The 14,394-nt window shown below is 44.5% G+C and overlaps 1 pseudogene; it reads right to left on the bottom strand.

Moving 5' to 3' along the window:
* Nucleotides 1-4,375: 4,375 nt before the first annotated feature.
* LOC136507601 (protein ALP1-like) lies at nucleotides 4,376-6,212 on the bottom strand (annotated as a pseudogene).
* Between the last annotated feature and the right edge of the window lie 8,182 nt (nucleotides 6,213-14,394).

The following is a 14,394-nucleotide window of genomic DNA, read 5'->3' as shown; positions in this document are numbered from 1 at the left end:
CCCTTACATTCAAAAAAAAAAACTGCGTCCAAGGCCTTGGACATGCATGTGGATTCGATAAAATGTGTTAGACCACTGGTCCATCGTCATGCATGTGGGCAACAAAAAAGAAAACAAATTTTGTATATACAATCGTGTAATAAAAGGTAACAATAATAAGGGTATATGGTTAGTTTGGATTGGGACTCCATATGTAAAAAGCGGTTAACTTTGACACCGAAATATAGACGTGCGTGACTCCATGCTGACCTAACTAGCCACTGCCCGCTGGTTCGCGGCGGCACGTCAACCAGCCTACCAGGAGGCCACCAGCAGCACGATGGGCGGGCGGGCGCCGCCGTGAGCCCGTGACATGGACGCGACGGCTGATCCCTGATGGATACACGTGGTACCTGCTCTCGATCCGGCCACACGCACGCACGTCCGGGACGAGCCGGAGCTCCGACGCAACCTCCTTCTACGCCGCGGGGCCGGCCGGGGACGGCGGCGGCTCATCGTCAGGCCATTTTCGCACTGCAGCAGAGAGAGAGATAGATGTCACCTGACGATGCCGATCGGTAGGATACGATTGATCAATCGAGGAGATGGCTGGATCGGGACATGGCGTCGATCGTCGTTCGAATTGGGCGTGGGGTTCCGTGCTCGCTCGTCTCACCCTCTGTTAGTGGTTTAGTGCCCTCTCGCGCGCGCGGTAAAGCGGCTCCATCTCGCCACTTTGCCAGTGGTGGCTGCGACGCCATCTGTGGCGTGAGCGCCTCTGCCTGCGCCCTTCTCCGATCCATCCGTTTCTAGCTAGTGCGTTTTTCATTTCTATTTCTATGTTTACGATACCTCTTCTTTTTTTCTTTTTTTTGAGGGGAGATACCTCCGCCAGCTGCCCCTGTCCTGCTTCCTGCATGGGCGATGGGGATGTGTGGGAGGCCGTCAACCGTCCGATCCCAGGCCCAGGCCCGCGGGCACACAAGGGAATATGGATACAGACTGACAGTGATCGCTAGTGAAAAAGGCGCGGGGAGAGTTTCGATTTCCCGTCTTTGATTCCCCCATTTGCAGGAGGGATCCAAGTGGCGGCGATGACGAGACAGCCACCGGTGGATGCACAGTAAGTGGCTCTTATGGCACAGATTAAGCACGATGGCAGTTCGCTTAAACTTATCAACCTATAGTTTATCAGCCATGAAATAATATTTTCCTCACACAATAATCAGTTTCAATCAACTTATCGGCCGTAAAAATCATCAGCCGAATAGTTATATATACATCAACCAGGTAGCCACTTTAAACTATCGCATAGAGTCGTTGCCGCCGTGCTATATATGGGCGGTAGCTAGGGTTCAGTGGACGTACGTACTACGTCGCAGTGCCCTTTAGCTTTTCGTTCTTGCAAGTAGTTGTTGCATATTGCATGGTGCGTTTACATTTCAGGGCGGAGCGCGCGCGCGTGGCCACGTACGGGTTGGCCTGGAACATGTGGTCGCCATGGAACTATGGAAGGACAGCGAGTTGTCCACAGGCGGCACACGTACGCAGGATATATACATGATAACCACACACGCACGCATATACATACTGAGCTCGTGACGTGCCAGTGACATATGTGTAAACGTCGTCGCATGTACAGTACTAGCTAGTGTGTTGCCGACTTTGCCGTGTCGGGATAAGATGGTGTAGAATATTGGAAGCATGGTAGCACGTACATCGATCCCTCTATTCTAAATTATAAATTACGCTGTTTTTTCTAGGTACATATATTTTACTATACACTTATATTAAATATATATTACGTCTATATATATATATATATATATATATATATATATATATATATATATATATATATAATTATTTATCTATACAACTACAAAAGCCAGAACGGCGTTATGATTTGGAATAGAGAGAATATATATGCTTATTTAGTACGCAAACACAAGGCGAGTTTGTGGTGAAAGTACGTACGTGTAATACAACTATAGAAGAGAGTTACACATATACGTTGTGATTGTTTATATATGAAGGGCTTGTTTGACTGTATACAAATCCACCCTAATTCACATGGTTTGGGAGAAATTGAGGTGGAACTTAAACTAAATTCCACCTTAAAGTTCCACCTCAATCCCTCCCAAAACCACGTATATTGATGTGGATTTACGTGCAGCCAAACAAAGCTGAAAGCGTTTTAATACGTCGTCATTATATTCGATACGGGCGCCTTGAGGGACCGTCAGTAAAAGTGATGACACACTGTAGTTGTACCAGACATTGGCTTAAATGCTTAAATCCAAGTGGAAGAAACCAAAATTTCCAAACAGGACTAACAAAGAAGAAAGTGGTAGCCGATGAACACACAGTTGTGGGCCTGCGGTTTTAAGGCTGCTGACTAGCTCATTTACAGCCCAGTCCGTTGACCTGTCGGCCCGTCTGGACGTTAGCCTGCTCTTGTGGGTCGGATAGAGGCATTAATTAATAAAAAAAGTTCACATTATCTCCCTCAACTTTTACGAAAGCCTATTTTTTCTCCCTGAACTTTAAAATCGGGTAAACTACTTCTGAACTTTTAAAACCATTCGTTTTACCTCCCTGACTGGTTATAAGCAGTTTTCAAAGGTAATTTTGTCTTTTTTTTATTTTGGCTGAATCTTTGAAAAATCATAGTAAATCACAGAAAAATCATAAAATATAAAATCTAATTTTGTTGGACTCCACATGAGTAGATCTACATAGTGAATATATAATATGGTATGCTTTAGTATAAATTTTTTGTTGTAGCTTTAGATCTATACTTTTCTGTAATTAATTCGTAGCTACAATTTCTATGGTCCAATTGTGGTGAATTTTTTATGGTGGGCTAATTATTGTATGCTTAAATTGTAGTAAAAAATTCATACTCATTGGATCATGTATAACTTAGCAATTGTGGTGAATTTTTTATGGTGGGCTAATTATTGTATGCTTAAATTGTAGTAAAAAATTCATACTCATTGGATCATGTATAACTTAGTATTACTAAGTTATACATGATCTAATGAGTATGCAATTTTTATTATAGTTCAAGCATACAAGAATTAGCCCACCATAAAATTTTCACCATAATTGGGCTATAGAAAGTATAGCTATGAATTAATTATAGAAAAGTATAGATCTAAAGCTACAACAAAAATTTATACTAAAGTATACCATATTATATGTTCACTGTGTAGATCTACTCATATAGAGTCTAATAAAATTGTATTTTCTATTTTATGATTTTTCTATGATTTACTATAATTTTAAAAAATTCAGCCAAAATAAATAAAAAAAGAAAAAGACGAAACCACCTTTGAAAACCGCTTATAACCGGCCAGGAGAGGTAAAACGAACGGTTTTAAAAGTTCAGGAAGATGGTTTACCCGGTTTTAGAGTTCAGGGAGAAAAAACAGACTTTCGCAAAAGTTAAGGGAGGTAACGTGAACTTTTTCCTAATTAATTAAAGTTAAGGGCTTAAAGCCCTCCGGTTGACCCTGATCAGCCACGTCATGTGGGACCCACAGCCTCTGATCCCGTGATCCAAGACGTGCCAAAAATATGGTTGGTTTTTGTTCAGGTCAATTCTTAATTTTTTTGCTGTTAGAATTTAATACGTAATAGTTTTTTTTATCAATATAATGATATATCTCTTCTTCAAGTAACACCACACGCGCAAAAACCATGGGACATGATTGCCAGCCAATGGTGTGAGAGGTTTTGAAATCAATGGTACCAATAGCAAAAAATAAAATGTGTTAGGTGATGATGTGAATGCAAAGTTTAAAGGTGTTGTTTACAAAATGAGTAAGGGGATGACGTTAATGTTAGGAGTATTGAGGACGAAGTGACGAACCGAAAATTTCTATTTAAGATGCCTAGCTATCCATTGCAGTATTGGACTGCAAAAAAACTGATTTGCTATTAGGCTAGTCTGAATGAGAGTTTCATAAGAGTTTCATGGTATTAAATAACCTAACATGACAAGGAATATACTAAGGCCCTGTTTGGTTTCCAATCCTCTAAAATTTTAGCTCCTAAAAGTTTTAGACAAGCCTTCTAAAAGCTTCTAAAAGACTGTTTGGTTTCACCTCCTAAAACTGACTAAAGACAATAAATGCTGTGGCAAAAGGACCATGATGCCCTCCCGCTTGCCCCTGCTCCTTCTCTGCATGCCCCTGCTCCTTCTTCTCTACATGGCGCCACACCGTGCGCCTAGGTACTTCCAGGCACCGAATTTTTTTTTGTTACTGGCGCCAACATAATGAAGTATCCATACAAATGTTCGTACACTCATACAATCAGAAATAAGTGTCCATAAATCATCCATACAACAATTCAACACATCAATAAAATCATCATTACAAGTTGACATCTATGATCTACTAAACAACCCATCGGCTATCCAATCACGAAACTCAGTTCATGTTAACATCTTCGTCTCCATGACGTACATTTGACACATTACCGGCAGAAGAGGATCCTTCGGCGAATGGAACATAGTTCTCATCATTATCAACCAAATCAAAGTCCACATCTCTCAAAAAATTGTCCCTAATAAAATTATGCATTGCCATGCACGCAATAATTATATGGCTTTGCTTTTGCATTAGATAGCTAGGAAGGTCAAGCAAAATCCTCCACTTCATCTTTAGAACTCCAAACGACCGTTCAATGACATTACGAAGTGAAGAATGTGAGTAATTAAACCGTTCTTTTTTACCTCTTGGCATTACTCCTTGTCTAAACTCTGGTAGATGGTACTTGATTCCTTTGTACGGTGCAAGATATCTCAGTCGGTTCGGGTAACCCGAGTCAACAAGGTAGTACTTGCCTGCACAATTATAAAAGCGTGGATTTTTTAAGTCATAGAACAAGTGTTGTAATAATGAGAACATGCATACATACAATGGTCATTACCTTCAGGTGGATGCGGAAACTTGTCTCCAAACTTGTCAATTGCATCTTTGAACACCCTCATATCATGAACTGACCTAGGCCAACCAGCCACCACAAAAGTAAACCTCATATCGAAATCACATATGGCCATGACATTCTGACTCATATATCCATGTCTTCCCATATGTTGAACTACCTTGTTACTTGGCACTACTACAAGAATATGAGTACCGTCTATAGCTCCAATGCAATTGTCAAAGAATGGTGTGAAGCGAGGGCTTTGCAACCTAGGATGCACATTCTTAAACTTAGGGTCCTTTGGCTTAATGATGGCGACTGCTAGCTTGTTCACACTCTCTAGAACTTTATCAAACTTTCTACATATTGTTTCTAGTGATCTTGTGAAACGATCTTCAGCTTGTCTAAGAGATTGTGGTGCACCACATATCCACAGAAACAGCCCTAAAGCCTCCATAGAACACATCCTCCTAGTTGATTTTAGCCCATACGATTCAACTAGCAAACTATGTAGCCTAAAAATAGAGCTTGACTCATTCTAAACATATTGTAACAAGAAGTGCTATTTCCTAGTGTCCTCATGACCCATTCATATCCACTTTCTACTGCTATTCTGTAGTCTGCTTTGTTAATGTAGGTGTCAAAGTGATACATACCCATCATGGCAGCTGCAATACTTAAGATTCTCCTCCTCTTCCTCGTACATTGCAGTATATATGATTGTACCCTCTAATCAAATTCAGCCCTATCATCGTCCTCTTCATCCCATAGATCATCCTGAGACTCATCTTCCTCCTGTCATAACCAAAACAAACAAATCAGTACGTAAAGTATAAAGTACACACAACATAGATCAATGATGCAACTTAGAAATCAGCTACACACATCATCAGAAATCAGCTACACACAGCATTAACACACAACATCATTCGCACACTACATCAGTTACACACAGCATCAATTTAGGTCATACTAAAAGGTCTTGACATAACAAGACAACTAAAGTTCTTAACATAATAAAAGGTACTGACATAACAAGACACTCAGACTAAAGTTCCATATCATTCCATGTCACTCCATGTCTTCCTCAACCAAATCAATTTCTCCTCATTAGTGTCGATCATGTCGAAGACATCTCTGTAGTACTCATGCTGAAATAATCTAGTTGCTATGGCAAATTCATCAGAAGTAGGTCCACCTCCAGCCTACTTTACCAAGAATAGACACCTCTTTATGTCATCCTTTTCTTTCTGCTTCTTCTCCAACTCCATTTGTTTCTGCATCTCTTTCTCCATCTCCCTCAAATGGTGTCTCTTTTCTAACTCCATCTACCTAAATTGGTGCATCTTTGCCAACTCCTCTTCCCTTTGCTGGTGCCTCTTTGCCAACTCCTCTTCCCTTTGCTTTACCATTTCAGCTAGTGTTGCTTCTTCCTTACTCCTAGATTCTTTCAACTCAACAAACAGCCCCTGGAACACCTTGACCATTAGGATCTTACTCTTCTTGCTTGGGCTTGTGCCTATGCTTATAGTGTTATTTGTTCTCTTGTGACTACTACTGCTCATAGGACTTGTTAGTAACTCATCTTCCTCTTGTTCCTCACCCTCCTGATCACCCAAGTCTCCCCCCTCAACTCTCTTGTGTTGAGTTGATGATCTTGGTATGACAACAACTTGACCGTCCACTATAATTCCTTTGAACATCTCTTCAAGATATCCAATATACATAGGAACAAATTTCATGAATTTCTTACATTCACTTTTCCCCTGCAAAACAACAAACAAAATTTGAATCTTATTACAAATTTTGAGATTCAAGTACTGATGAATATAGACATAGCATGATATGATAACACTACAAGGAAATTACCTATAACTCCCTTTTCCACCATGCGGCTGATGCTATGATAGTGCCATCAGGTCTTCGCCCAAGACCGCTATCATTTTGAATCTTATTCCAAAAAGTGTACAAAACCTTGCACTGTGGCCATCTGTTCTTTAATTGCTTGATAGAAAGATTGATTCTAGTCTTTAATTGAAATCTTTTTTGAATGTTATTCCAACCTCTACGTGCCATTGTTCCTTTAACACAATTCCCTGCCCTTATTTCATCAACATCAAGTTCACGGTAATAATGTGTGTTTTCCTCAGACCATTCAGCCCTGCCTTGAGCATTCTATAGCAGAAAACAAATTATCATACTAAGTATTGCAATGCCAGAGACAACAAATCACACTAAAGAAACTATTACACTGCTATTTATATTTATGAGAAGTGGTACTGTGCTGGTAAAAACTTATACAATTTCTTATTTTCAAGAAAGGAACATATACTACATTCCACATCTCTCAAATGCTATCCTTAAAGTGTTCATATTTATCCATTCCAGAGAAACAAATATCGTACTGGAAACATAATGCATGCACAAGTACATCACTAATTATCACAACTCACTGTCTACATCCACAAGTACCTAGCATACATTTTACTTCCATATGGCAACCATACATTTCATACATAAGAAGAGAATCATTGACCATGTATAGGCAATTACCTGAGACCGTGTTTCAGATGGCACGTCGTCTTCTTCGTCACCGGCATCTACATCCACTAGATTGTGAAAGCCATGGCCTGTAGAGGAAGATGCACTAGGTCCTCCTCCCAAATGTCCTACACCGCGACTACTAATACTCCCTTGAAGCAAACCTTTGCCTCACCCACGTCCAAAACCAACTTTGCCTCCAAGCAAACCTCTGCTTGTACCATGACCTACGCCATCAGGTGCTCGGACTCTGCCTCTAGGGGCCCTAGGAGGTAGTGGATGCTCATCACCCTATAGAATGGCTTCATACGAGTCAATGCTGGGGAAGACGTCCGATTGTGAATTGAGATCCAAATGCTCCATGTGGCGGCAGGGAGCGGACAGGGAGGCGACCGGATGCGAAAGGAATGGGCCGAAGTTGTCTTTGTCCTCATCTTCCGAAGTTGAGCAGATACTGCCTGCAATGGAGGAAGAACCTTGGGATAGGAAGTCCATGTAACCATACTTGTCCATGGGCACGCGCGTGGCCGGGTTGGGGGAGGGCACGGCCGGCGGTGGGGAATGGCACAGGGAAGGAACCTGCGCACAAAAATAGATCAATGGATACGGAGCTGGGATCGGGCAGGCGACAAACCAATAGATCAGGGAGGCGAAGGATCTGGAGCCTCACCTCTTATGTTGCTGGCGTGCTGCCTTCCTGGGCGCCGCTGGTGTGAATCACGCTGGGCGGCGGGGGAGGGCACGGGCGGCGTCGATGTTGCGGCGGGGGAGCTTCCGTCCGTTGGTTCTTGGGAGCGGAAAATGGCGGATCCAGCGGCGGACCTGGAGGGGGAGGGCGCGGACGACGCTGTGTGGCCTCGGACTGCCGGCGAGGAGGGCTGGATCTAGCGGCGGCGGGGATGGGGGGCAATGGGGGTGCGCCTGGGTTGAAAGGGAGGGAGGGAGAGAGAGAGAGGATGGAGGCGCGGGAGGGAGGGTGGGACAGAGAGAGGGAGGGGGACAATAAATGAGGGCGTACTAGGGGTCCAGGAAGGACTTTAGGAGGTTTTAGGAGGGGGTGGAGCTCCTAAAGAAAAACTAGGCTCCTAAAACTTTTAGGAGGTTTTAGGAGGTAGTGTTTGGTTCTTTAGATAGATTCTATCTAGATTTTAGCTCCTAAAGTTTTTAGGATGTGTAACCAAACAGGGCCTAAGAGAGAGATGATACAAGTTTCACGCGATGAAATGAGTTTTATGAGGATGGAACTCATCTACATTGTTTCTAACACATTGAGTCTTGGAAATTGAGACATGAAACCCACCATTAATACTAGTCTTATGGTGCTTCACAGCTACATATGTGAGCATGGGAGTACAGGGTTTAGGGCATGTACAACGGGTCTCTTAGACCCGTCTCTTCATTGATGTTTTTTTAAAAAACACCCTATCATGTGTCATAGCTTGGAGACAGAGGCTGTGTCGGTCTCGTGAAGAGACAGGAAAGGCCCGTGCTCTGAGGCTGCAAACACCGGCTCCAGGAGCGGTGTCGACGACGTGCAGGATTCTGTGGCAGTTAGAGCGCCAAATCCCTTGTGGTTCGAACTCCGCCTGGTCGCCGCAGGATGCGCGCGGGCGAGCTTCCGGTCGCTACGAGCTCTGGGGGTAGGCAGGCTTCTGGTTGCTCCAAGTTGTGTGTAGGTGAGCTCCACCACGAGCTGCTCATGGACCAGCTCTAGCCGCAGCCGCCGCGAGCTATGTGCGCAGGCTGGCTCCGATCTTCTCTTTGTTCTGCAGTTGGAAGAGATCTGGCGTGTCCAGGTTTTCTTTGTTTTAAGGGATGGTTTCGTCTTAAAATAAGTGACGTTTTTGACTTTCAGACATCTCGTTTGACCGTTCATCTTATTCCAAATTTTTGCATAAATATTATTTATTTTGTTATGACTTATTTTATCATTAGAGATACTTTAATAATAATTTATTTATTTTATAATTTACATAAAAAATTAGAATAAGACGAACGATCAAACAAGATATCTGAAAGTTAAAAATGTCACTGCTTTTGGGACGGAGGGAGTAGTAGGTACTAATCACCGAAATATATTGGCTCTAATTTTTCTTATTACTTTCTGTACCAAAGTGAATTTGATGATATATAAAATGCTATTCATGATTGATTTTGGCTACATGCAAAGTATTAAATTGCTTGCAGACGATCTACTGTTTGTGGGTTGTATGACCTGTATATCAGATTTTCATCCCTTAGAGATAACACCCCGTCTATAGGTTGTACATGCCCTTAGACTTTGCTGACTACTATATTGGAGATCCAAACTGTGTCCCTACCATCCTAGAACGACGATGTATTAACTATGTGACTTCTTACGTAGCATATAATTGGTCAACTCCATCTAGTCAAGTATAGTGTCTACTGATATATTTGGTGATGATATGACAACTAATATTGCTCTTGTATAATGTTTGGTGATGAAAAATTTCGGACAGTACATTGTTTTTTTTTTCAAAATTCAGTAAGGTTTCATCAAAATTGTGAACCCTGGCCATGCCAACCATATGTAACACCTCTGGTGTTACGAGCTTGTTTAGCACCGCGATTTAGGTCTAAGTAAAAATTTACGAAATGAGTTTCTCGGATTTTTGATTTAAAACGTACTCGATACGATAAGCGAATTCTATGTAACTTAGTTTCGTGGACTCAAATAAACGCTCAAGTTAAACCACGCCTGCATAGAAATATTTAAGAATGTCGAACGACGATTCTGGCAAATGGTTTGTTCTATTAGATTAAGAATGAAAAGCAACTTGTATAAATAAAATAAAAATCCATTAATAAATAGAACGATATATATTTATAGCCTTGATTTAAGTGACATGTTTAAGTATAGACTCATTTTAGTCTCTGCAATAGGTTGGTAACGTACCCGCGACAGCTGCCCGTCTGGCCGTTTCATAAATTTACGTGGTTCTGTCCCTGCCATGCACCGTCGAGTAACCACTGCCTCCGTTGTCCTGTCAAACTGATAACCTTGTCGTGCTGCCTCCACGTTTACCATCAACGTCTCTATCTGCCTTTGCTTGTCTCGGCTTCTTTCTTTTCCTTCTACCAGACAAGCAGCTCAGAGCCATTACACCGGAGCAAAGCACGCACGCAATCCTTGTCGCGTACGCCATAGCCCGCTGCCGCCGTGGCGTTCCAAGCCGGCCGAACCTCGTACTGCTCTCCTCCCTTTATCTTTCTGCTGCTTCGGTCTTGTCCTTGCCTACCTTGTTTGTCTCTACGGCCGCGGTCTTGTCCGTGCCAACCGACACGTCCTGATGGCCACGCTGTCCCATGTGCGTTTGTTTCCTCGCAGCGTTGATTGAAGACTGCCGAGCAGTGCGCTGCTTTTCCCCCCTCCCTTTCTTTTCCTGCTGTGCCGAGGAGGAGGCGCCCCTGCTGCCTGCCTTGGCTTTATCTCTGGGGCTACACTACGTTCGCGTACTAGTGGAGGTCTGGTCTCGCGTTGTCCCTTCTCTCTTGCGTCCTTTTCTCTGTGAGTGCCTTAATGAGGATTGGCCGGAATCCTGCAGCTACTGCCTTTTACTCGGCACTGCTCTATTCCACCTCTGCTCCTCGTGTTCACAACCCAGTGCATTTAACCAGGAGCGAGCCCTCAGCTTCTCTCATATCCCGATCTCATTTTCTGTCCGCCACCACATGGCCGCGGCTGCGCAAAGCCTCGACGAGCACCGACGCCTTGGACTCGCCCTGTACCTCGGCACCGATGAGCGCGACGACTCCGCGCCCCTTGCTCGACATGCCGTAGCCACCTCGTGCGAGCGCGCGCAGGCTCTCAGCGCCATCCTTGGGTGCGCCGTGGCCTCACCACTGCAGTAGCTTCGCCGCTGCTGCCGCTTGCCTTAAGCCGTGCATAGCTCCTCCAGCACCGGTGCTCCCTGCTGCTCCACGGCCGTCACCGCCGTTGCCCGAGCCGCATTGCCGGTTCGTCCGCACGCGTGCTCCTTGGTCCCGTGCCAAGTCTACTCTCATCGACGCCCAGCTCCTGCTTGTCCTCCCCGCTCGCTCGCTCTCTCTATTCCTCTGTTGACCTCCTACGTCGAGCAGCTGTTGCCGCACCGCTCCATCTCCGATGCCTGTTGCCCGCCGCAAGCCATAGCCGCGCCCGTAGGCTGTCGTGGGCTAGCTCGGCTCTTGCCGCGGCCAGCCCGTGGCTGCGTGGGTCCCCGTGCGGCTCGCCGGCGATTGATCCGCCGCTGTCGTGCCCTTCCCTGGCCCGTCACCGTTTCCGCCGCTGTCGTGCCCTTCCCTGGCCCCGTCACCGTTTCCGCCGCCGGCCAAGGCTCCCCGTCGGCCCTCTATTTTTGAGGATGAAGCGTGGGTATAAATCCAAGCAAATACTTTACACAGGGTCTTTACTGTTAAATACGTGACTCATGTGAATAGTGCATACTGGACTGATGGGTAGTTTTGAGAAAGTGCAGGGCCCTTTTTGCATAAGTACGTGCCCTCTTTGGTTCCTGGCTACATGGGCCGGCTATTGGGCCACGGCCTACGCGCATGGGCCACCGCGCCGCTGGGCCGCGCGCACTGCACTGCCGGGCCGCCCTGCCGCTGGCTGCGCGCCTGGGCCGCCCGCGCCGTTGCCGCGTGCCCTGCTGGGCCGGTTGTGCCGCTTGGTTGGGCCGCTGACCGCACGCCGCGCCTAGGCCAGCCGAGTGCCATCTCGCATGGGCCGCGCGCGTGTCTACGGGCCAAACCGAGTCGCTGCATCTTTTAGTTTTCTAAAAGTATTTGTTAATTTAGTCTCGGAAATAGACTTGTAAAAATTGTAGTAAATAGTAGAAAAATCATAAAAATATCAAACCAGTTTTGTTGAGTCTCTAAAATCGTGATCTACATGTTAGTATATTTTGTTCACATAATTAGATAATATTCTTGGAAGCTATATAATTAATTTAAGGTACTTAATATTGTAAAATAGAAACTTATAGGAGTTTCTATGATAAATTGGTAATATTGTTGAATCTAAAAATTGTATAGTAGGCTCCTAGCAATATTAGGTACTCACTATAATTTTTGTAGCTCCGGAATAATTAGTCTACTAGAATAGTTAATGGTGTCCTATTATGAATAAAGATTAAATTGATAGAATAGAATAAAGAAACAACTGAGATTTGTATAACTAAAATATTTGTTGGGAAGTAACGCCTTATTCAACAACCTAGATATGTAGACCAGCGTTAGAGCTATCTCGTTAGCTTGTGAGGCGTGATCGGGTTTCTAAGCATATTCGGCTGTCGTTGATTATTTACATCTATGCATTTGCATCAATGCATATCATATAGGTACGATGACGGAGCAACAGATCAATTGAAGGATGATTGGAAATCCGAAGATGGTGTCATGGTATTCTCCCCAGGAGATGATGCGATGGGCTTTCTATTCAGATGGTGGATGATCTGAAGATACAGATACTAACTTTTTAATATATCTTACCTAGGCAAGCCCCGGTGCATAACCTCTACTTTTCTGCAGTTTAAATTATATTTGTGCATTAAGTTTTAAGGAGTTGAATGAAACCCACTTGCATAAATATATCTTTATCCTATGAGTCTTACTAGTATGACATGGTCGTGTAGATTGCTATGCTACAAGACTCCGATAGAAGTCGAGTGATTGCCTGTCACTCGTGAGAGATAGGAAATATATTACTGTATTATTATCACTTGAAAAATATAAATGGTGAAAAGAAAATTGGTGACCGAGCAGGGATATGGTTTGGGTATTGATGGGTGTAAGAGGTTGTGTCGCCGTGGACGCGGGGCATAGCTTAGTTACACTGTTTTTCCTGTCTGTATCGATTAAGGACCGGTCATTGCATAAGCCATCGAAGCAAGTCATAGACTTATTATCCCGAGCACATACTTGGGTATAGGAGCTTGAAAGACTTGTTGCTCTCTTGTCGTGGGTTCTGGCTCTTTTCGGACTGACTGTTAAGGTTTCTTTTTGGTGGAGGGGGGTCCTTGCACTGCACTGAGTCCAGGACTCAGGTACGAGGGCTTGGAGTCCTAGTTTGGATGGTGACCTAGGACCCTAGGACAGGAGAGTGATGGGTTGGTCCTACTTGTGCCTTGGGTACAAGCGAGGCGTGTATTTTCGGGATACCCAGCTGGGGGCATTGATTCGTGAATCGTCGGGCGATCTGGTACGACTTGTTTCATACCTAGCACCGTAGTAAGAACTGAAAGATGGAAGATGGAAAGAAAAGGAAATTTGATTGCTTACCACCTGCTTGAAAGTAGTTGTCGGTGTTTCAAACAAACACCGGCAAGTAAATTTATAATTGATGCGAGTTAGGCCCGGATGGTGCACTAAAGGACACGAGGATTATACTGGTTCGGGCAGAATGTCCCTACGTCTAGTTTGTTGCTGCTGCTCATGTTATTAGCACCAAAAAATGGTTCATAGTAGGGGGTACAAAACAGTCGAGAGAGGGACGAGTCCCAAGTCTCTGATGGAATGATCGAAAAGGGGGCCTTGTTGTCCACGTCTACCAAGTCTTGTTGCCCATACCGGCGGGTACCAGATAATGGTAGGCGCCTTCAACACTGTCAATGCCATTGTAGAATGTCTGGATGGCTACAGAGTACTGCTCCGCGCAGGGTATGGACTCTGGTACAGTGGTTTTGACTTATGAGCCTTGCCCTACCTTTCTCCACACGTCGTCTAGTTCCTATGAGCCCTGGTCGAAGGGACGCAGGGGTCAGAGTCAGAAGTAGCGCTTTAGGCAAGGCTTTCCGATCGGAGAGGACGTCCAGAGGCCGAAGCGAGCGCTCCGATCCATTGGGCCCAAGGGGTCATGGAGCGGGCGCCGCTCCTTTAGGACCATGGTGTGGTGACAGTACATCCGTCCTTGTAGAGGGCGCGAGTCTCTCCCTG

This window comes from Miscanthus floridulus, chromosome 15 (assembly GCF_019320115.1).
Source record: "Miscanthus floridulus cultivar M001 chromosome 15, ASM1932011v1, whole genome shotgun sequence".
NCBI lineage: Eukaryota > Viridiplantae > Streptophyta > Magnoliopsida > Poales > Poaceae > Miscanthus > Miscanthus floridulus.
The sequence above is the reverse complement of the archived record's forward strand: the minus strand, read 5'-3'. Positions and strand labels throughout refer to the sequence as shown.